The sequence below is a fragment of the Schistocerca cancellata genome, chromosome 5, assembly GCF_023864275.1.
Source record: "Schistocerca cancellata isolate TAMUIC-IGC-003103 chromosome 5, iqSchCanc2.1, whole genome shotgun sequence".
Classification (NCBI taxonomy): Eukaryota; Metazoa; Arthropoda; class Insecta; order Orthoptera; family Acrididae; genus Schistocerca; species Schistocerca cancellata.
This window is the reverse complement of record NC_064630.1, coordinates 193,059,651-193,082,774: the sequence shown is the minus strand read 5'-3', so window position 1 is coordinate 193,082,774 and position 23,124 is coordinate 193,059,651.

Sequence of the window (23,124 nt, the reverse complement as noted above, 5' to 3'; positions counted from 1 at the left end):
AATAGCGAGGGTATGGCCTCTTTTTTTTTCTCCACCTAATGGCTTTCTTTTGTCGGACGACTATCTCTCAGCTGGGCGCCCAAAACGCATTACGTCAAGGTGACCTACCTTCCTTACCGAAATATTGATGACATCAGTTTCCGCTACAGTGACAGTCTCATATAAAAATTTCATAGGTCGAGAATTTGCATTACAAATGTGTAGAAACAAAATCCTGTAAATATAACAGTGTCCAAAAAATTTTCGTTGGCATTGTGGTACATTCACACATTTACACACATTTCATAACTCTTTAAAGTACGATTCTTGGTTTCCAACATCTTTTTTCACAAGTCAGAGTCCCTAACCACTACTCATTATTCCTTACCTTGTTACACATATAAATATTCGTCGACACTTCTTCAATATTTCATCATAATAAATACGTAGCATAATCAAATTCCTCATATAGCATCAGGTTATTGATCATAAACATACCTCAACAGCATAATACACATTATCATCATAATAATAACATCATAAAAACTCAGCCAAATCTCAAAAACGTCGTAGCTTTCTGTAATAATTTCAAAACCTAAAAAAAATCTCTGCTCATTTCAGTAGTGTCATTTACCCCAAACGTACTTTAAAAATCATGATCCCATACCAAACACATCATTCAAAGCTCTCATAATATCACAATGGTTCTGAAAAAATATGAACAGTTCATAAAGTACAGACGAAATACAATTTCATAAGTATGACGTTATCCAACTGTGTAATTAAGTAAACATGTGTCACTGACGTGGTAAAAAAAAATGTTTGTCTCTCTCAGTTAAATGATCAGATAGCTGTGTAATTTATGTGTTAGAGAAATATGGTACCGATGTGTAAAGTTGTATAAGCAAACACCATATTAGCTAGGGCTCCTTGTGCTTGCCAAACACATGGTACACAAAGTAAGAGTGTACCCCCTGAGGATTAAAGTAATTATACCCTCAGGTGTTACAGATTACAGAAATGGAATAAAATGTATCACGGAAAACTTTCTTTGTAATTCAAAAATCTTTTAAAAAATAAATGTTTTAAGTACAAAATTAATCACTCAAATACGTGTCCTTTAGCGCTAAATGTGCGTCTTGCCATAAGATAATTCTGTGGAAGTGTCGTAGTTATCGTCCTCTGTAAGCAAAGTTCTGCTGAAGTCAATGTACTCACCTCGTAATAAACAAAAGTGAAATGCTATGCGTATATATATTGTAGTTATTATGTACAGTACCGTGATCAAGAAAGTACTATACTGTAATGTATTGTTGTGCTACGGAAAAGGCTGCCTCATTGTAGCTATACCACAAAAGTTACTACTAAAACTATTTTACTTTCCAGAAGAATTCAGAAAAACTGTGCAGATATAAAACAGATACACCACAAAAGCAACAATGTAAATCATGTCACATATTAGTAGCATCGTGATATAATCGTGTCGCTGTCAAAGAAACCAAATACTAAGTCATCCGTAATCTCACATAAAGTACTTTAAATAAAGAATGTTTTTTCAAGTAAACCAAAATGTTGCATTAAAATCTCATTAACAGTATATGTTCTAAGTATGTAAGCTGTATATTCGTTACGTAATCATGCAACTAACAAGGAAGAATGTACAAATATCAACACTGTGTCGTTTGTTCACTATAACAATGCATTCGTAATTACTTGTCTAAGTTCCCTAGGTTCTTGACTAGATAGTTAACTTTAAAACATAGTTGCATGTTAACAGCTTGTAAGTGTGACAAAGAGTACCAGTAACGTGAAGTGAAAAATTTTATGGCAAAGACTAAGTTGAAAAGCAGATTATCATTCAAGAAACGGTTTTACATGTGAAATGTGGTGTAAACCTTTACTCTTCCTAGTACACAGAGTTTCAACTTCAACGCAATTATCATGTGGTATACGTCGGATTCTGTAAGGTCCATTGTAAACCAGAAAGAATTTGTGACTCAAGTGTTTCTTCTTATGTGACAATGAATGAGCTTTAATGAGAACTTTATGACCAATATATAGTTTCTTTGCATTTGCTTTACCATGTAGTTTTCTCCTTTTGTCTGCAGCAGAATTTATATTTTTAATGGCCAAATCATTTATGTCGTTGTGTCGAAGTTTACGGGTATTCGGAAAAGGTACAACCTCTCTGTTTCTGTTTGGTGGTTCTTCATTCTTCAGTACAAGAGTAGGTGGTAAAGCAGTGGAATTATGAGGCATTTCATTCAGCACGTTTTGAAATAAGTGTAAATATCTGTCCCAATGCTGATGCTTTTTGTGACAATAAAGTCTGCAAAGCTTATTGATTTCTTTCATAATCCGTTCAGACGGGTTACAATGTGGTGAGTACAATAAAATAAAAACAGGTTTGATTTTATGATTCCAAAGCACGCGTGACCAAACAGCAGATCTGAATTGCGGTCCATTATCTGAAATGACTTTACTAAAGTGTCCAACTTCACGTAAGAAATTTTTAACAAAGGCATTAGATACAGACCGTCCAGTGGCTTTACGTAACGGTGTGAAAGAAACAAATTTTGAATTAAGTCCAACAGCGACTAGAACGTACGAAAATCCATTAGATGTTCTGACAAGCGGTCCCAAGAGATCAACAGCAGCAAATTCTTTTAATTTAGAAGGAATGATAGGAAACAACGGAGCACGATGGGAGGTAGTAGATGGTTTCGTCTTCTGACAAAGTTTACAAATAAACGAGACTCTTCGAATTCTCTTTTCCATATTGTTAAAATAACAAGTCGTTCGAAGAATATGATAACACTTTCGTGAACCAAAATGTGCGTAGCTGAAATGAATGTACAAAATGAGCTTATTAACAAAATCGTCTGGAATGCAAAGTACCCATAGCTTGTCATCAACAGTGCAGCGTTTGAACAGTATTTTGTTTCTAACCAGATAATAATGCCGAATCTGAGTGTGTGTCTTTTCATGCCATTTACTTCTGATGTCTTTCCAAATTGGATCTTTATCTTGTTCATGAGCAATGACCTTTAAAGATGTGGTGATGAAGTTTCCAAAGGCGACTTTCTGAATGTAAGGAATACTGAAATTTTTCTCGAGGTTGCCTTCTGTGCTACTTTTCTCAAGCCCAGCCGGTGCGCGTGACAGTGCGTCTGCAACAATGTTCCCCTTGCCGGGGATGTAGACTATTGTGAAGTGGAATTCTTGCAGAAACAATGCCCAACGTTTTAACTTGTCATGATTTAATTTTGAAGACATAAGAAATTGTAATGCACGATGATCACTGTATACTTTTACGTGATTACCAGAAAGAAAGAAACGGAATTTGTTAAATGCCCAAACGATAGCTAAAGCTTCTAATTCAGTAACGGAATAATTTTTTTCAGATTTTGTTAGCACTCGGCTAGCAAAAGCAATGGTTTTCTGAACGGTAGTGTCATTTTCTACGGCTTCTTGAAATAAATGGGCACCAAGACCGACTTTAGAAGAATCCGTGCTCAGGCAGAAATCTTGTGACAGATCTGGATGAGCTAGTATTGGCGCGTTAAGTAGTGATTCTTTCAAAGAATTTAATTCCAACTGTGCTTGTTCGTCCCAGTTCCAAATAGTATTTTTTTCCAGTGAGACAACAAAGTTTTGGTGTAACAAGAATTTGAGTATTCAGAAAACGACGGTAAAAATTTACGAGACCTAGAAAACTGCGGACTCGTTTTTTTGTGGATGGAACTGGAATGGCTCTGATTGCTTCTAACTTTTCAGGATCCGGCTGAATGGCTTCAGAAGAAATAATAAGTCTCAAAAACCTCACCTTTGACCTACCGAATTCAGACTTTTCCAAGTTAACCGTAATTCCAGATTCTGCAAAAATACGTAACAAACTATTGAGGATACGATTATGTTGTTCCCAGGGAGCTTCTGCTGTTAGAATATCATCCACATATAAGGTGATGTGACGATTTAAGAACTCAGGTAATATGGAATTTAGCCCGCTAATGAATGCTGCTGAAGAAATGTTCAAACGAAAAGGAAGTTTCCGAAACTGATAACAAACGCCGAAACAAAGGAAAGCTGTGTATTTTTCTACATCCTGGATGAAGTTCGATCTGATAAAAGCTGGATCTGAGATCAATGGAAAACAACACTTTTACACCATTAAAATTTTGAAGAAGTTCTTCCAACGTTTGCGGCCTGTCTGTTTCAGGAATAATGATAGTATTGATTTGTCTCGAATCTAAGACAAGCCTCATCGATCCATTTTTCTGCTCAACAACATGTAATGGATTGTTGTATGAGCTTACTGCAGGCTCAATAATGCCCTTGTCAAGCATATATTGTATTTCTGTTCTAACATGGTCCCTATAATGTGCTGGAATTACATATGGTCTAACACAAAATTTAGTATGCTCACGAACACGAAATTGGTATTGAAATCCCTTGATTTTTCCTGTTTTGTGAGTTAAAACTGTGGAATGTACTTGTAAAATCTCAAAAAGGTCCTGCCTATCAGTGTCATTACAATTCTCAATTGTTTTAATTTTATTCTGAATTAATCCATTAGTTTCAAATATGCCATCGATATCATCCCTGTCAATACTTGCAGAGTGATTGTTAGTGTTGGTTTGAGAGCCAATCTTCAAATTTCAAAGCTATTGACTTACCTTCTTTCTCTAAACTTACTTCAGCATCGTGAAAGTTTAAGATTACTTTGTATTCATTCAAAAAGTCTACTCCCAATATAATTTCTGTCGACAATAATGGAACAATAAGAAAGTTCATAGAGAAGCTGTGGCTTTGACAAAGGAATTCTAAGTTGGTTTGTTGGCGTACATCTACACTTTTTCCAACGACTGCACATTGCAATTTAATCTTACCTAACGGAAGTGTGGGGCAATTGTTCGATTTGTTGCATTTGCTAAAAGCTGTTTCACTAACTACTGAAATGGTACTGCCAGAGTCAAGTACTGCCATAAATTTTACGTCATTTTCAGTAATGTGAATCACAGGATATGCAATGTTGTTATGTTTTACGTCGTGTTCCTGGAGTAAGATGTCCCTAATGTCTTCCATTTTTACGTAATTACTAGCTACGGCAGCTGCGTTGTCAGTTTCATAAGTACGTTTTGTAGCTGCCAGCAGTATGAGTCATTGCCTATTGTGTCTTTGTTGGTGCACGTCGTTATTGGGATTTGGAGACCTAACTTCTACAAATTCACCTTGTCGAGAGGGCCCTGCCCTGTTTGACTCCCGCCAGTTCTGATGCAATTCAGGTCTGTCGTTACGATCATACCGTCTGTCGTTATGTCAGTAGATTCCGTAGTTACTTTCTTGTCAGTCATGTGGTGGAGAATTTCTCCCTGAACCATAACTGCGCACTGGACCGTTGCATCTAAAGCTATTCTGTCTCCCTTGATAATAATTATTTTGGTTCCCATATTGTTTGTTCTCTGATTGTCTCTGTGATACTCATTACTGCGGAGAGGTGATATTTCCCTGTAATTGTTACTACTCTGCCAACGGTTGTCATACGGGTGGTATCTGTTTTGGTCATGATTTACATTGTAATAATAGCCTTGTCGTGTATTATTTCTGTCATCGCAGAACTGTGACAAATGTGACCTGCAATTGTTGTGCTCCTGTTTTCGCGTTCCGCGATTGTCAGTGTCAATTTCCAGTTCTTGTAACAGTCCCTGAAAAGCTTCAATGTCGTCTTTGCAGTGTCCTGCTAAAATAATGTGTCGTAAATGTTCAGGAAATTTGATTAAGCAAATGCGGATGAGTTCTGAGGGGCTGTATCGGTTTGAAAGATACTGATTCTTATGCAACATGTCTTCAAAATATTTCACAAGACTGGAAAATTCAGATTGTTCGAAATGTTTCATCATTATGATGCTATGTTTTACTCGGTCTTGTGTAGCTTGAGACCAATACGCTGAGAGGAAGGCATGATAAAATTCTCCTTCACTGTGACAATCGTGAATGACTGATCACATTCTTACAGCTGGTTCATTCTCCAAGTAGCCACACATAAATTCTAACCTGTGCTCCAATGACCAGTTGGGAGGAAAACAATGAGAGAATTGATGAAGCCATGCTTGTGGATGAATGTCGTTGACAGAATTCTTAAATGTTTTGAATTTACGTGTAGTAATGAACAGCTTATAGTCAAAATCATCGTTTCGGCGAGTCGCACACCGCTCATTGTTACTTCATTTCGGCGGTTCCATCTCAAAATTCAGTGCGCCTTGCCAATTTCTTTCATAATTTCCGAAGTGTCCTGTGTTATTATTTTGTGGTTGTTCCGTATTTCTATGTCCCTCTTCCCGTCCTGGAGCACGAGTGTCCTCTGAAAAGCATAATTCTTGTATTACTTGTGCCAACTGATCTTGTACTTCCCGGATTTCTCTTTTGTACTGTGTATTGATTTGATTTTGATTTTGTTTGAATTTTCTAATTTGTTCATACTCTTCAGTGTCAGTGAAGGCTACAGGTCTTGCGTCATTCAGATCATCATCTACCTTTGTAGATAAGTTAGTGAACTGATTTGAAAGTTCGGCTACTTTATCCGATAGTGAAATTATTTCCTCTGTGTGTTTTTCTGAACCAAGTTTCAGAGTGTCCATTTGTGTTGAAATCGTATCTACTGTGTCCTTTAAGTTTTCCTGAGTTTTTGCAAGTTGCGTAACCGAATCGGTAGCTGCAACTGAGTCAATTTTAGCTTGCAAGGTGTCGTGATTTTCATGAACAATAGTTTGCAGTTCTTTTATGGCTGCTTCGTGATTCTGTAATGCATTTTCGTGACGCGAATAAATAGGTTGTAAATGCTCACAAATTTGTGTTTTTACGTCATTACAGACTTTTTGACATTTCGATTCGACTTTAAGTAACTCAGCAGTTAAATCTTCACGTGTTTGTTCAAGTGTGGTGTCTAACTTACGAAGATTTTCTTCCATTGTGTCTAACTTTTGAAGCTTTTGCTGTGTTTGTCTCTGATTTTGTTCCATCGTGTCTAACTTTTGAAGCTTTTGCTGTGTTTGTTTCTGATTCTGTTCCATCGTGTCTAACTTTTGAAGATTTTGTCCCATTTGTTTCTGATTATGTTCAAGCGTTGTGTCTAACTCTTGTAGCCTTTGTCCCATTTGTTACATTAACTGTAATAACAACGCACTGGTGTCTGAAACATGTTCCTCAGTGCTATTCGGCAGTGCATTTGAACTGGCAATATTCGCATTTTGAAAAGCAAACAATGTGTCTTGACTTATTTGAGAAAACGGTGAGGACGCAAAACCTGAATCTACAGTATTTGCAAGATCGTGTCCTGTCATTTCGGATTCCTGAGGCGAGCTGTTGCCGACCGATCGATCGATAATGCTTCCCTGTTCACTAATTGTTTCACTGTCTACACCATTTTTCGCAGCCCGCTCCATTTCCCTATGTACAATTACCAAATTACTACTTTGAACATTAGCTAATCATTACACGGTGGCGCTAACACACTGCTTTCGTCTTCACTGTCATTTCTTAGTTTACTTTGGAGCCTAGTATTACGTTTTTCAGACGCCATTATTGTCACAATATTTCACACGATAACACAGAAAAGCACAATTTGAAGAGCAAAATAAGAAAACACATTAACGTGGCATTGAAAATAATATCTTGTTAATTGCAAGCGCAGGTGCGAAATACTTGGTGCAAATCTACATGCATGCCACAACTGTTTTACTGTACAAGAATGAAAAACTACAACTACAAAGGAAATTCTCTCTACAATAACGCTCTAGCAATAAGGAAAGGCTGCACTAACTACACAAACTACAAGAAAAAATCAGAAGACTCCAGTGAGGTATCCTCGGCTAAGGGTCGACATATGATACGTCCCCTTAGAAAAATTACACATGACTGTGTTTCAACTGACACACAATATTTTTAGCGCAACGCAATCTGACTTTCTATAATCCCTACAAAATAATGGCCCTGACTAACATTAAACTATACCTTTCACAAATCACTTACCTCACAAAAATCTTCGTTACTCGAACTACTGCGATACAGCGAGCGTCACTACTGCCAGTTAAATAAAAGATTCAAACTACTGAAGGCACTAACTACTGATAGGCATTGTTAGCAAATGAATGATTTTGATAGAGAACAAACAAGGTATTTACCTTAATAGTGTTCAAAAGTCATATATATATATATATATATATATATATATATATATATATATATATATATATATATATATATCAGTTCATCATATCCAGCCTTACAAATTTACTGTCTCTGTCCAGATCATCCGCTCTCAAAACTCCGCCATCTGACTCCCCACATCCACCACTGCTGGCGGCTCACCTCCAACTGCGCAACGCAACGCGCTGTTCACATCCAGCTGCCCAACACTACAATGGCAGACAATAATGCAAACTAGCCACAGACTGCACACAGCACAGCCAGTGATTTTCATACAGAGCGCTACGTGGCGTTACCAATAAAAAAACCTAAACAGCCTACTTACAGTGTATACAGAAAATAACTTGCAGCGATTTTTATTCCACAGAAATCAGCGCATAATCTTTAATGTTTTTCACAACTTAGGTACCCCAGGCGTTCAGGCTGATGGCGGACTTGTTATGTAGGAATTAATGCGGCCGAGAATGGGAAGGAATTGCCGCTCTTTGGCGCAAGGTCGCATAAGCTCCCAACATTGCAAAATTGGTCGATATGTGTCAGTGCCTTTGGGAACCTTCGATACACCAACGGCTCGCTTCATGCATATTCATGTAGATCTAGTTGGGCCACTGCTATGTTCCAAGTCAAATGACTTCATACTGATGGTGGTGGTGGACAGATTCATACGTCAGCCAGGAGTCTTTCCAATAGCAGAGATGGCAGCGGAAACAGTAGCACAGGCTGTAGTAACAGGACAGATTGCAATATTTGGCATGGGAAAAACTATAACGACAAATTGCAGAAGGGGGGGTCTGCACGTTTTCTCCAGCTTTTATGTCTATGTGGCTGTACACATTTAAGAACTATCATCTACCATCCTGCCAGTAATTGTATAGAAAGGTTTCATAGAACTCCTTATACAGCCTTACTGTGCAGCTGGGAAAAATGGACAGACGCACTACTGCTGGTTCTCTTGGGCGATTAATGAGGAGCTAAATTCTTCAGAAATCCAACAGGTTTACGGCAAACAACTAAGACTGCCAGAGGAGCTTCTTTCTGCTAAACCGGTGTAGCTCCTGGCATATGAGAAGATGATGATGGCCTTCAACTTACAGGTACAACATAGAATGGCTCAGCTTCTGCCAAAGTCACTGCAGCCACTTAGAGAGAAACTTGAAGGCGCCTTGTCACGGTTCGCGCTGCTCCCCCCGTCGGAGGTTCGAGTCCTCCCTCGAGCATGGGTGTGTGTGTTGTCCTTAGCGTAAATTAGTTTAACTTAGATTAAGTAGTACGTAAGCCTATGGACCGATGACCTTAGTAGTTTGGTCCCATAGTCCTTACCACAAATTCAGAGAAGCATGTTTTCGTCCACAAGGATCTGTGCACTTCGCCACCAGTCTGATTCCTTGATGACAGTGTAAGGCCTTAACCATGACTACTTTACACCATGTAAGATACTTCAACGGTGCAACAACGTTCATCATTGACTGGCATGGCAAACAGGAAACACTCTCGGTCAAAAGACTGAAACTGGCCAACTTGTACAAGGCTACACTCAGAGGTGTCATTAGTTCACACACTAAGGCCACACCGAACGTACTGATGGGACGAGACGATGCCATGGTTGCTACGCAAGCTTTTCATCGCGCAGCATCGCAATCCCCTGGTCGTCCAGCTGTAATGACTATGGTCGGCAGAACGGTGTGGTATTAGTTACTGGATATTAATGGCGCCCCTGGCTTAAAAAAGTGGAGCCTGGTGTAGCGACTGCAACTATCGATCTGCGAGACAAGGACAAGATAACTTGATCCAAGTGTTTGATCTTATGTTTCTGTCTCTTTGTTTACTGCTTTCCGCGTCCTTTGCCTTTTGTAACCAGTTCGTTATAAAAGTATTACTGGTATGGAAAATTAACGTTTGTTTTCTAGAGCAGTGTGGTTTTCAGTAAGGATTACCTCTCGGATCTCTAGCTACCATAAAATCTTGTAAGCTGAACTAAGTGCGAGTATAGATACTCAGGATGTTCAAGTTGAGCAAGTCATTGCTAAGACAAACGTGATGAAGATGTAACTGATACCAAGGTAGATAAACACATTCTCTATTTTCATCAATAAATATTAGAAATAAATATTAAAACAACTAACTTACAATACGCAGTTTCAGATTTAACAATGGAGTCCAAGTCCGAACTTATTCTGGAGTGTGATTTTGTGAGAACCAAGGTTATGAATAATTTGGAGACATGAATAATGATTTGAAATCGATTACAGATCTCCTTGAACAAGTATGTACTGAGATACAGTAACAAATTTCATATACTAAAATCAGATAAGTAGACCACCCGAAAAAAAATAAGTACAGCCTTTTAGAGGTTTCCAATTCGCTTATTATTTATTGCTGCAACAGTGCATATGGAGTCCATAAAATGATTACATTTACTGATCGATAGGACAAGCGATTCTGAGTACCTGGTATCGACCCATGCGGAAACATCCATACTAGTATGTGGTTTAACCTCCATGGGCAGCAATGCAGTCGATTATAGAGATGGCAATACTGTCCTGGGAGCTTTATGCCACAACTACTCGACCTCTTCAGGTAGTTTTGTAAAAGTAATTGGTAATTGAGTTGCACGAGTCACTTCTTGTCCCATAATATACTACATGCGCTCTATTGGAGAAAAGTCCAGAGATTACTCTGGCCAGGGAAGTCGCAGCACGTCTTGTAAAGCACATTTCACTTCACGGATAGTGTGTGGGCGAGCGTCATCGCCTTGCAACAACGGATCACCTTCCTGCTGCAACAACGGCAAAGGAACGGGTCCTTCAGCATTCTGCATGTACCGAGCACTGGTTAGCATCCCCTCCAGAAAAAACCAAAGGCGCCCGAGAACTGTAGCTTAGTGCACGTCAGACTATAAGGCCTGGGGTGGTGCCAGTGTGTCTTCGATGAATGCAGTCTGCGAGACAACACTCACCAGGTCTACATCGTATGCACAAATGATCATCACTTCTGCGCAGGCACAATATGCTTTGATTGCCGAAGGTCACTACATGGCATTCCATCTTGCAAGTGATCCTCTGATAGCTGCAGTCGAGCTTTACATGTTAATTCTGTGGCATAAGTGCAAGACGGGCTAGAACTTCGCGTGCCTAGTCTCATAGTTAATAATCAGTTCACAACAGTTAAAGTGCTGAGACGCCTGGGTTCAGAAACCCTCTTTATGCTGTGGTAGCTGCCATTACAATACGACAATCCTAGTGGACGTCTGTGGTGCTTAGACATCCAGAACTTCGACTAAGGGGGTGAGAATGTTCACGTCACCACTGATACCAGCCGCCGAGCAGAGAGGACATGCAGCAGAACAGCAGCACTGATAAACTGTAAATCAATTGTTCTTTGTTTTTTGTTCACGTGCTTCTGCAAAGAAGTGAACTGTACGTGTGTATTTAACTGTGTGAACTAGTGGTTAGAAAATTAATCGTAGTTTCTTTTTTGCGTATGTCTTGTGAATGTCCTTGTGTAAGGCGGTTTCCTAGACTAAATTTTCCCGTCGCCAGAAACTCCGTCACGCGACTAAGTTTTAATTTTGTGCTAGTAGACAGCACACATTTTTGATCAGTGCATTCTAGTTTGAATATTTATCTCGTGCAGTAACTTTTCGGCAAACAGGATTTATAATAACAGGTATCTGTAAATACAGGAACATCAGTAGAGAAATTTATTTCTGTTTAATACCTAGCGGTCTCCGAGTACAGTGAGAAATCTGCGCAGCAACTTTTAGTGTTGCTTTATTCTCTTTTGATATATTTTCAAACTCAGTAGCACCATTTGATACCTTATATCTACTTTATACAGCTTTGGTGCCATTGAAATCCCCTGGCGACGCGGACATCACTGCGGCTTCTGATACGCAACATGTGACCTGCCCGTCCTCACTCCACAATGGTGGCAGACTGTGGTAGGTTCGCCTGTTTTTTAACTGTGTGGAAGGCGAAAGAAGGAGCAGGCAATGCGGCTGGTCCCTACGTCTTACCACAGGTACGAGGTGCTACCCAGTGCTGATGATAACTCTGAGCCAGCACGGGATGCCTCTCCTGTTGGGCCTGCGGTAGATTTTCCTGCCCAGTCCGGACAAGTATGCTAGTCATAGGGAGCTCCAATGTTAGCCGGGTGAAGGAGCCCGTAAGGGAGACAGCAGACAAGGCGGGAAAGAATTCCAGTGCGCATTCGGTATGTTTGCCGGGAGGTCTCATCCATGATGTGTGAGGAGGCACTGCCGGCAGCTATCGAGCGCATTGGGTGCAACCGGCTGCATGCAGTAGCACACGTCGGCACGAATGACGCTTGCTGCTTGCGTTCTGAGGCCATGCTCGGCTCCTTTCGGCGGCTGGCTGATTTGATGAAGGCAACTAGCAACGCACGCAGAGTGCAGGCTAAGCTGTCTATTTGTAGCATCGTACCCTGGGTTGATCTCAGTCTTCTGGTTTGTAGCAGAGTGGAAGATCTAAACCAGACGCTCAGACGACTCTGTGACGGTATCGGATGCCAATTTCTCGACCTTCACTATCGGGTGCAGAATTGTAGGGTTCCCCTTAATAGGTCAGGGGAACACTACACGCAGAAAGCGGCTACTATGATAGCGTAGTATGTGTGGCGTGCACATGGGTTTTTTTTTAGGTTAGAGAACCCCTCCCATGGGATCAAAAACGATTTGCATATTAAATCAGCCACAGCAATCTCAGAGTATCTTGGTCCTCGCAGATCTGAGATAGAAAAGACTAATATTACACTCCTGGAAATTGAAATAAGAACACCGTAAATTCATTGTCCCAGGAAGGGGAAACTTTATTGACACATTCCTGGGGTCAGATACATCACATGATCACACTGACAGAACCACAGGCACATAGACACAGGCAACAGAGCATGCACAATGTCGGCACTAGTACAGTGTGTATCCACCTTTAGCAGCAATGCAGGCTGCTATTCTCCCATGGAGACGATCGTAGAGATGCTGGATGTATTCCTGTGGTACGGCTTGCCATGCCATTTCCACCTGGCGCCTCAGTTGGACCAGCGTTCGTGCTGGACGTGCAGACCGCGTGAGACGACGCTTCATCCAGTCCCAAACATGCTCAATGGGGGACAGATCCGGAGATCTTGCTGGCCAGGGTAGTTGTGTTACACCTTCTAGAGCACGTTGGGTGGCACGGGATACATGCGGACGTGCATTGTCCTGTTGGAACAGCAAGTTCCCTTGCCGGTCTAGGAATGGTAGAACGATGGGTTCGATGACGGTTTGGATGTACCGTGCACTATTCAGTGTCCCCTCGACGATCACCAGTGGTGTACGGCCAGTGTAGGAGATCGCTCCCCACACCATGATGCCGGGTGTTGGCCCTGTGTGCCTCGGTCGTATGCAGTCCTGATTGTGGCGCTCACCTGCACGGCGCCAAACACGCATACGACCATCATTGGCACCAAGGCAGAAGCGACTCTCATCGCTGAAGACGACACGTCTCCATTCGTCCCTCCATTCACGCCTGTCGCGACACCACTGGAGGCGGGCTGCACGATGTTGGGGCGTGAGCGGAAGACGGCCTAACGGTGTGCGGGACCGTAGCCCAGCTTCATGGAGACGGTTGCGAATGGTCCTCGCCGATACCCCAGGAGCAACAGTGTCCCTAATTTGCTGGGAAGTGGCGGTGGGGTCCCCTAAGGCACTGCGTAGGATCCTACGGTCTTGGCGTGCATCCGTGCGTCGCTGCGGTCCGGTCCCAGGTCGACGGGCACGTGCACCTTCCGCCGACCACTGGCGACAACATCGATGTACTGTGGAGACCTCACGCCCCACGTGTTGAGCAATTCGGCGGTACACCCGGCCTCCCGCATGCCCACTATACGCCCTCGCTCAAAGTCCGTCAACTGCACATACGGTTCACGTCCACGCTGTCGCGGCATGTTACCAGTGTTAAAGACTGCGATGGAGCTCCGCATGCCACGGCAAACTGGCTGACACTGACGGCGGCGGTGCACAAATGCTGCGCAGCTAGCGCCATTCGACGGCCAACACCGCGGTTCCTGGTGTGTCCGCTGTGCCGTGCGTGTGATCATTGCTTGTACAGCCCTCTCGCAGTGTCCGGAGCAAGTATGGTGGGTCTGACACACCGGTGTCAATGTGTTCTTTTTTCCATTTCCAGGAGTGTATTTTAGTAAACTGCAGGAACATCCGAGGAAAGGTCCCAGAATTAGTATCGCTTACTGAAGATTTAATGCACAGATAGTATTCGGAACAGAAGGCTGGTTGAAACCAGACGTCAATGACAACGAAATCCTAAGTTCAGAATGGAATGTTTATCGTAAGGATAGGTTAATTGCCAGTGGTGGCAGCGTGTTTATTGCAGTAAAAAATTCTATAAAATCTAGAGAGGATATCACAGATTCCGAATATGAATTAATCTGGGTGAAATTAAGTATTAAAGAACGGCCAAAAATGGTGATCGGATGTTGTTATAGACCAGCTGGTTCACGATCTGTAGTTGTAGAGCGCTTCAGGCAGAACTCGCAGAATACAATTAGTAATTTTCCTGATCATGCCCTTGTAATAGAGAGTGACTTCAACATGCCAGGTATAGATTGGGAGTGGTATGCCATCAAAACTGGTGTCAAAGACAGAGAATCGTGTGACATTGTTCTGGATGTTTTGTCGGAAAATTACCTTCAGCAGGTGGGTAGGAAATCAACTCGTGAGGGTAACGTCTTAGACCTCCTGGCAACAAACAGACCTGAACTTATCGAATCAATTAACGCAGAGGAAGGTATCAGTGATCATAAGGCTGTGACAGCATCTATGACGACAGGTCCTACAAGGAATGTTAAGAAAGGTAGGAAGATATATTTGCTCATCAAGGGTGACAGATACAAACTTGAGAATACCTCAGCAGTCAGCATCAAATATTCGGTGATGAGGACGAAGATGTGAAGAAAAAATGGAAATAACTCAAATGCGTCGTTCAATATGACCTACACAAGAATGTTCCGAGCAAGGTTTTAAGGGATGGGGAAGATCCACCATGGTTTAATAGCTGTGTTAGAAAAGCCCTAAATATACAAAGAGCACTTCATCTCAGATTCAAGAGAAGTAAGAACCTAGCTGACAAACAAAAGCTGAACGAAGCGAAAATGAGCGTAAGGAGAGCGATGAGAGAAGCGTACAATGATTCTGAAAGCTAAACAAGAGGGAAACAGTACGAAAGCAATGAATACGCTTTTTAGTATACATTAATTGTGTAGATCTGAAGACGAAAAAGCGTAGATCTGCACAGTCCCCCCATCTGCCCTTTACTTTCTGTCTTAATGGGCATAATTTTTAGTTTCTTCTCTTCTGAATTTTCAAATGTATTGATTATTACGTGGCACAGTATAATTAGTTAACTTGTTTTCTTATAGCTCCCATTCCCACCAACATTTTTCTACATTCTCGTGCAATTCGTGAAATTCTACTTGTATGATCACAAGACTGCACATGGATGCTATCGATTTCGAGGTGCAATGTGTTCGTTATCTTACTTTGCGTGACAGTTGGACAAAGTTGATTTCCAAAGACTTTTTATTGTACTGAAATAATCTTTTGTCATAAAGTAACAGGGTAAGTGTTTTATTCGTATATATTTTTGGTAAATTGTAATCGTGACGGAAGTTTATACATCTGAATGTTTGACGTGACTGGTAGGAGCAAACGCTGCATATTAATCAAACCCTGCGCCTCCTCTCCGTATCGTCCTACGACATGAGCACGGGATTCTCCTCGCATAGCGCTACAGAGCTGTTCCTAGCACAACTGAGAATTGGCAACATAGTCACAAAAATTTGGCAATACTGTGACAGTGCAATCACTTCCACGTATGGTACTAAACTGACTCACTAAATTCACTTGATATTCCCTTTCCATTTGAATGACTCGAGGTATATAACCCCTAGACACTGAGACAGAAAATTCAATTTTTTGGCTAAGAAAATGCTATTCTTCACGTAAGTGACAACTTCTATTATCGTTCACGATGCGTTATGAGGCTCAGCGACCAATATCAGGAGAATGGCGTGCTGGCAGCAGTGTGTCCGTAGCCCCTTGCCCCCGCCCATATCTCGTGTCACAACGGCTCAGTGAGTCGTCAGTTCTAACCGTGGCAGGGATCCCGCGTGTGCGACCTTTTTTTCTGATTTATTTTATGGTGCTGCCAATTTTTAGAAAAAATTCTGTAACGAAATCGGAAGAAAACCTATACATATCAAGTCCTCTTGGTAGCTCAACACAGCAAGATGTGTTAATGGTTATAGATATCGGTCTTCTGACTGCCAAGCTGCTTCGCAATACAAGCGTCTCTGAAGAAATTCGAATCGACCGTCAATGATACGAATTTCAATATTTTTCTTCACTTAAGACTCACATGCCAGGGTGATAAGTATGAAGGAAATGAACTTCTTAATTACTATAGGGCCTGTATGCTAAATTTCCACAGTAGCAATTAGGAATTCTCTGCAGACATTTGCTAACAGTGGCTCTAGCAACTTACTTTTTCTCTGGGTAGCTTCAAATATAGGCAATTTTGTCGCCTTAAATCCAATTGAATATTTTAAATATCACTTTTGAGCAGCGTTCACTTCTCCATTAATTAATATATGGACCTCAAAACCAGCAATTTGCCTGAGTAGTTATAGAGCGGGTTCTGAAAGATATTGACACAATGTTTCGCATCCATTTACCATAGGGAATCAAAGAAACAAACCAAACACATTACATTGCATTTACTCTCTGTGCCTTGACTAACACATATGAATCCATGACAGAAATAAATTATTTGAAGAATCTCATATGAAAGGAAAAAGAACAGGATGTGATACTTTAATAATAACACACTGGATCAAGAACAATGAAATTATTTATGTGCCACTTTTATGTATTGCATACTAGTGTAATAAAATACTCATCAGATAAAAATGGTTTTGTGCCTCCATTGCTATCGAGTGTGAAACACAAATCGTAGACAGATTTTATGGGTCACCACTCATCAACATTAAAACATGTTCCACCGCCGAGAGTGAGGAGTGGAGCAGACGTTGTCGGCAGACGGCGAGGCAGCGCAGTGCCTCAGCCCCCGCCGGTAGGCAGCAAAGGGTCCCAGAGAACTCAGATGCATGCGGTGTTCAGAGGCAGATGGCCGGCCAAGAAATCTCTCGCTAAAATAGTGTTGAACCAAATTGTTGTTACCAATGTGACAGAAAGCGAAATATATTGTAGATTCGCTTGAATTACACTCATAGCTCCAGCACCGAGAGGAAAGGGCGATAAAAGTTTTGTCGACGTGTGCTTTCTGTTGACAGATGTCGTATTAGCTAGTCTGGTGTTTTACTTCAAGACTACGGTCGTAGTCAAGACTGATGTACTCAGACTGCAGTCGAGACTTCTCCAGGAAGTGCCGTAGTCTACAATGCTGCCAGACTGAGCATATTGCTGGACATACAATTCTGTGGGGAGCACGACTGTATTGTCCACCCTACTTGAAAGACTCGGCCGCCAATTTTTTGGTCTAAGACTGTATCTACAACACATATTACACTCTGAAGACCCAGAACAATTAAAAAAATTAGTTTATGAGAGCAACGTTAACTATAGCGTTCGAAGTATTCATAGTATTCCATACGTGTATGTAAACACCTTCCAACGCCCACTCAAGGAAGACAAGGATACACAGTCTAGCTTCAATATTATAAATTTGCCTCAGTTTGCGAATGAACTCAGACTTAGGTTGATAATCATTTTGAATATTTAGCAGTGCCGTACCCATTGGTGTTAAACTCGTTTTCAACCAATGATTCCCACAGCTACAGGAACACTACTTGTGATACCTCTTAGACAAAATACTTACGCAGTGCTATCAGACACAAACTGTGGGAAGTTTGTTTTACAACTTTCTTACCTGGAGAAAGAGCTTTTCCTATCTGAGATATCTATGAAAGTTGCTGCATAAGACGAATTAAGAAGAAACTAAATTCCTTAAGCTACGACAATGTTTAAAGAAATCGACTTAACGGCCTTAAATCGTGGTTTGTGTATCATTTACCAGCAGTACCCTGCCGCATTTCGCTGGTTGGAAGGCATAAAGCTTACTTACAAATTTCACAGAAGGAAAAGGGGGACGAAATGTCTCCCACTGGAAGGTCATGTTGTTTTATTTAAATGATTACAAAATCAAGTAAAACGCGCAGTGAGGTTGTCAGTAAAAGCACATTACTCTTGTAAGTCTGATGTTGCACTGCCCAGGGCCTGTAATGATAAAGGGCCCCTTTAAATCAGGCATATTGTATACAGAAGTGGAAAAGAGGCCACCATTAAAATCTACAATTCATATGCATTACATACACACAGAAATTACTGTTACAGTGTGCTTATGGACCCCAATGGGTTAATTGCGTCTCTTCCGGTGAGAAAGAGCACTGGCAAGCAGTCTCTGCTACATTAGGTTACCTAAACTGGTGTCACTCTGAGCTAGCATTTATGGTCAGCGACTAAATGTAAGGTCAATGGGTCGGATCTGGGTTTTCCAACTGTGAAATACTTTCCCACTTTACAGAAACGAATATTAAATTTGAACTAGTACTGCGAAAATTTTGAACTTGGAAAGCTTAGAATGACAATCTTTCCATTTATTGCAAAGGAAAACAATTGATTTTCTAAAACATTCTCTGTCATACACGACTTGAAACAGGTCTCGTCGACCAAAACATATATGGAAGAACTGACAGCGACGTATATCGGAAGGCAGCAAGATCCCTTGGCTTTTGGTTTGGCAGTATTCGACAGCCATTTCTAGGCGCAAGTAAATGAAGAAACACAGCGCGTTTTTGTTATCAAGTGACGTCTTCATCAATTACTTCAGTTTTAATGTAATCTACGAGTAATTGTTGATGTTAGATATTAACATGAAAAGAATTCCGTATACAAGGGAAGAACCTGTTATTGTGCAACTACTTCTACAATGACCAAAAGGCATTAAATTATCTTCAAGCACATGTGTTCCAGCAGCGGTATGCAGAAAATGATCGTAATAATGACGGTAATAATCGAATTATCCGGTAACTTCGCACTTCACAGTGGATTTTCTCGAACTATGAAATTTGCTGAATTAGTGAAAATTTCAAATGGCTTCACATCGAGGCTATGATGCCTAGAAGAGTCTTTACATCCTGCTGACATGAGAATAGCATAATCTCCGTGTCAGAAGCTTGCTTCTACTTAACCATTTAATAGATTCGCATTTTTTCCATAGTGACTAATTTTGAAAGCTAAGCATATGATCCATTAGAGCACACTCCTGGGGCTGGAAAATGTGGTCACAATGGCCTGGTGGAACGAACTATAACAGGTACAATGCATGGGTTCAGGCATTTACTTTTAAGAGGCACAAACAGATTTACTTTGCCTCTGGTAACCTCAAGAGCAAGACGTTATAATTCAGAATCCGCATTAAACATCCCGTTCCTTCATTACCAACTGGGCAGAGCCGGTTTACGTTGGGAAATGACATAGGCGGAAGTCATGGAAAACAGAAATACTGTCGCCAGTAAACTTACTTACATTAGAAAATTTTATTTTATTTGATGAACCGATGGCCATTTCAAGGAACAGGACTATTATTTTACTTGTACTTGATTGAACTACAGATGTTGAAAAATTTGTTGCTGGACTGTGATTTGAATTCGTATCTCCTCTCTCAAGGATCTGAATATCTCGGAACAGTAGTTCAGTCATTTTGTTCCTTTTCCCAAGACTGCAATCTCCTCTAGGTCTCCTCCAAACTTAAGTATGTGGGTCCGAATACTGGTCCAATACAAAAATATTCATAATTTCATTTCAAGCTCTATCACCTGCACACCGGCGTGCTAGTGAAAATTAACATCCATTTTTAATGTCTGTTCATGTGTTGCCAACATTCGCAATAGGTGTCGTTATTTCTGGTCAAAGACGCACACATCTGATTGTTCGTGAGTAATCAATTGATACTTAAGCTAAATTCGTGGTTGATTAAGAAGGATGGTAGGTGTGCCATTCGATTGGCGCTCAGGCACAAAAATTGGTATGCTTATTTTAGATTCAAATACGCAGAAGTTAAATCGCATAGTGCTCAGAGCCATTTGAACCATTTGTAACTGAGATTTGGCAACAAGGCAAGGTATGTTTGGCAACTCTGAGATCGACGAGTTACTTCCTGGTGTGCACGGAATTAAGCCTCAAAGTTCACTTCATTTTTCCTGTCATTTCCATTGAATAATCTGAGTTGTTATCGCTTGAGGTGTAACAAAAGAGTGTGAATTTATGGTTTTCCCCCCAGGAAAGTCGTTGCACGTGGAAATCGCAAATAATCTTGTCCTTTAAATAGCGATTTACGAGTTCTAGCCACTATTTGCCCCGTACTAGGAATCCATGGAACATTACTAATTCGGTTCGATAGAGGCACGCATGTGTACAGATACTCAGCTTTATTAAAACCGACTTTCGTCGTAAGGCTATCGTGGGTAGTTTTATTTCATTTCTTATAATACAGTGCACAATTTTCGTAGTGTTTCTTTTAATGTTGTTTAAACATTAGTAAACATGAGGGAGAAATTAATCATCAACGATATATGCGAATGCTCTGATGTTATCTGTAACAGTCTGACAATTCTGACAATGCATATGCAGTTTAATGATTACATGCATGTGGAAAACTTGTTCTGAGTGAAAGCTGTCTAACAAGGTTTGAAGAAGAATAAAATTCCACTACCACAAGACAGCAAATGTAGAAAATACTTTCCTGTCGTATTTTGGCACGATGCGCTCTCCCCATACATAATACAAAAGTTTCGAGATGCATCTGCTGCCTGACCTTCTATTAAACCTGAAAAGAACAAAATGTCGCAGTAGTTGGCCCTTTTTCCACATGCGACTCTTCTAGGCTGTGAAGTGAAGGGAATTGTGTTCAAAGTTCCATTAGATTGATAACTTCAGCAGACAGCAGAATTGCGTTTTAAAATATGTAGCAGTGAATGTATTTGAACTCGCGACGTTTTGTCTACGGTGCACTACACTTATCGTTACACTGCTAGCTGAACTGTAACTACAGCATCTCCAGAAGTCAAACACAATCCCTCCAGAACTTCTGCATTCCACAGTGTTGTGAGATAATTCATAAGGCCTGATGTAGACTTCTGAGAGACAGACAGTTACAGCTTTTCTTTTGCACTGCACGACGTTTTCAACAAACAGATAGCGTAATAGAGTAGCTCAAGTGGAAAGGAACACTGACTATTTAAATTTCTGCATCCTACACTGTTGGCAGTTCTGTGTAGGTGGCAGTTACGTGATTTTATTTCAGTGATTGCAGAATAGAGTCGAATGTATGCACTGGGTAGCCAAGGCAGCTAGTTGATGGTGATTCGGTCAACCAAGTAAATGATTGTACTGAACATGCTGCAAACCATTACAGGGAGCCTGTGTGTCAGAATTCTTATCCAGTGTGGCGCAATGGCGTTACAATAGAAAAATGTGCCCCAGAGAAGAGGATTTGGTGGTCTGTTGGATTCTTTGTCTACTCCAACTATATCTGCCGATTTTGACTCCCAGTGAGACACAGAACTAATTACGAGATTACTGTAAGTTCAAGGATGTTATTCCGAGCTGCTGGAGGAGAAAAATTCTGTAGCTGACGTCTGTTTGGGTGTAGTCAACAACGAAATGCGTGGGTTTCGATTACCAGTCAGCACTGAACTCTTAGTCATATCATTTCTAGTTCAAACATGCTCACATGTCGCTGCTGGTGTAACAAACCCATATTTAACGTTCGTTTTCTCTAGAATAGAACAGCGATAGGTGCCGGGATGGAGTCCTGGGAAGAAAAAAATTAATGTTTCCTCTCGTTGTTGCTACTGCCGAGAAAATCCGGTACGTCACAGTTGATTGTGCTTCGATTACAATCTGATTATGTTCTGGGTTCGAATCTCTGTTCAACACAAAGCTTTACCTCACGGTATTTCAAGTAAGCTACTTGTGAAGAAGCAATATCTGACGTCTCTCGTAGTTTTTTAACAGGGACAATAGATGCTGGGTAGGAATTCGCGTCCGTTAAAAATGTTTACGTTATGTAATTTAAAGTTGATATTTCCTAACTGATACTGTCTAAAATCGAGGTATATCACTCTCTGTATGCGTAGTCAGGAATGACTGTTAGTTTCCGTCAGTCAATAAATCTTTGCTTAGTCTGCATGACCTGGGTTTGAATGCATATGCAGAACGAGACGGTTCGTCGTGTAATTTGAAATTCGTACATATTCTCCACTAGCTGCTCGTGAATAACTTAAATTTTATAATGTTACTTTGTGTTAAATAATAAGTATGGTATGTTACTTTGAAGAGGAAATCATGAGTACAACGAACTTACTACGTGCTTTACCTATCTGACGTAATAATGAGAGTGGTTACATTTTAGGTATGTCATTTATTGTAATAAATGTGAGCTTACAAGCCTTAAGGACAGTCTTATCTGTGATAAGGTGTTCCCTGCTATTTGTAGTATCGTGGTATTACTCTTCATCTTGAGTTATTGCGATACAGAGCAGTGTTTTCTAGTGGTGATTTGTTGGAACCATTTTCAATAGTCAAACGACTGTACCAAGGAGCGATTAGAGGACCTGCTAGACAGCTGCGTAGTGAGGGTTGTATGCGAATCAGGCGAAATGCAATTCAGGTCGTTCGGATACTTTTGAGCACGACTGTACCTAACGACTGGAAAAAAGCGCAGGTCATTCCCGTTTTTAAGAAAGGCCCTAAGACAGATTTACACAGTTATAGACCTTTGTCATTGACGTCAGTCTGTTGTAGAATTATGGAACATGTTTTATGCTCAAGAATTATGACGATTTTGG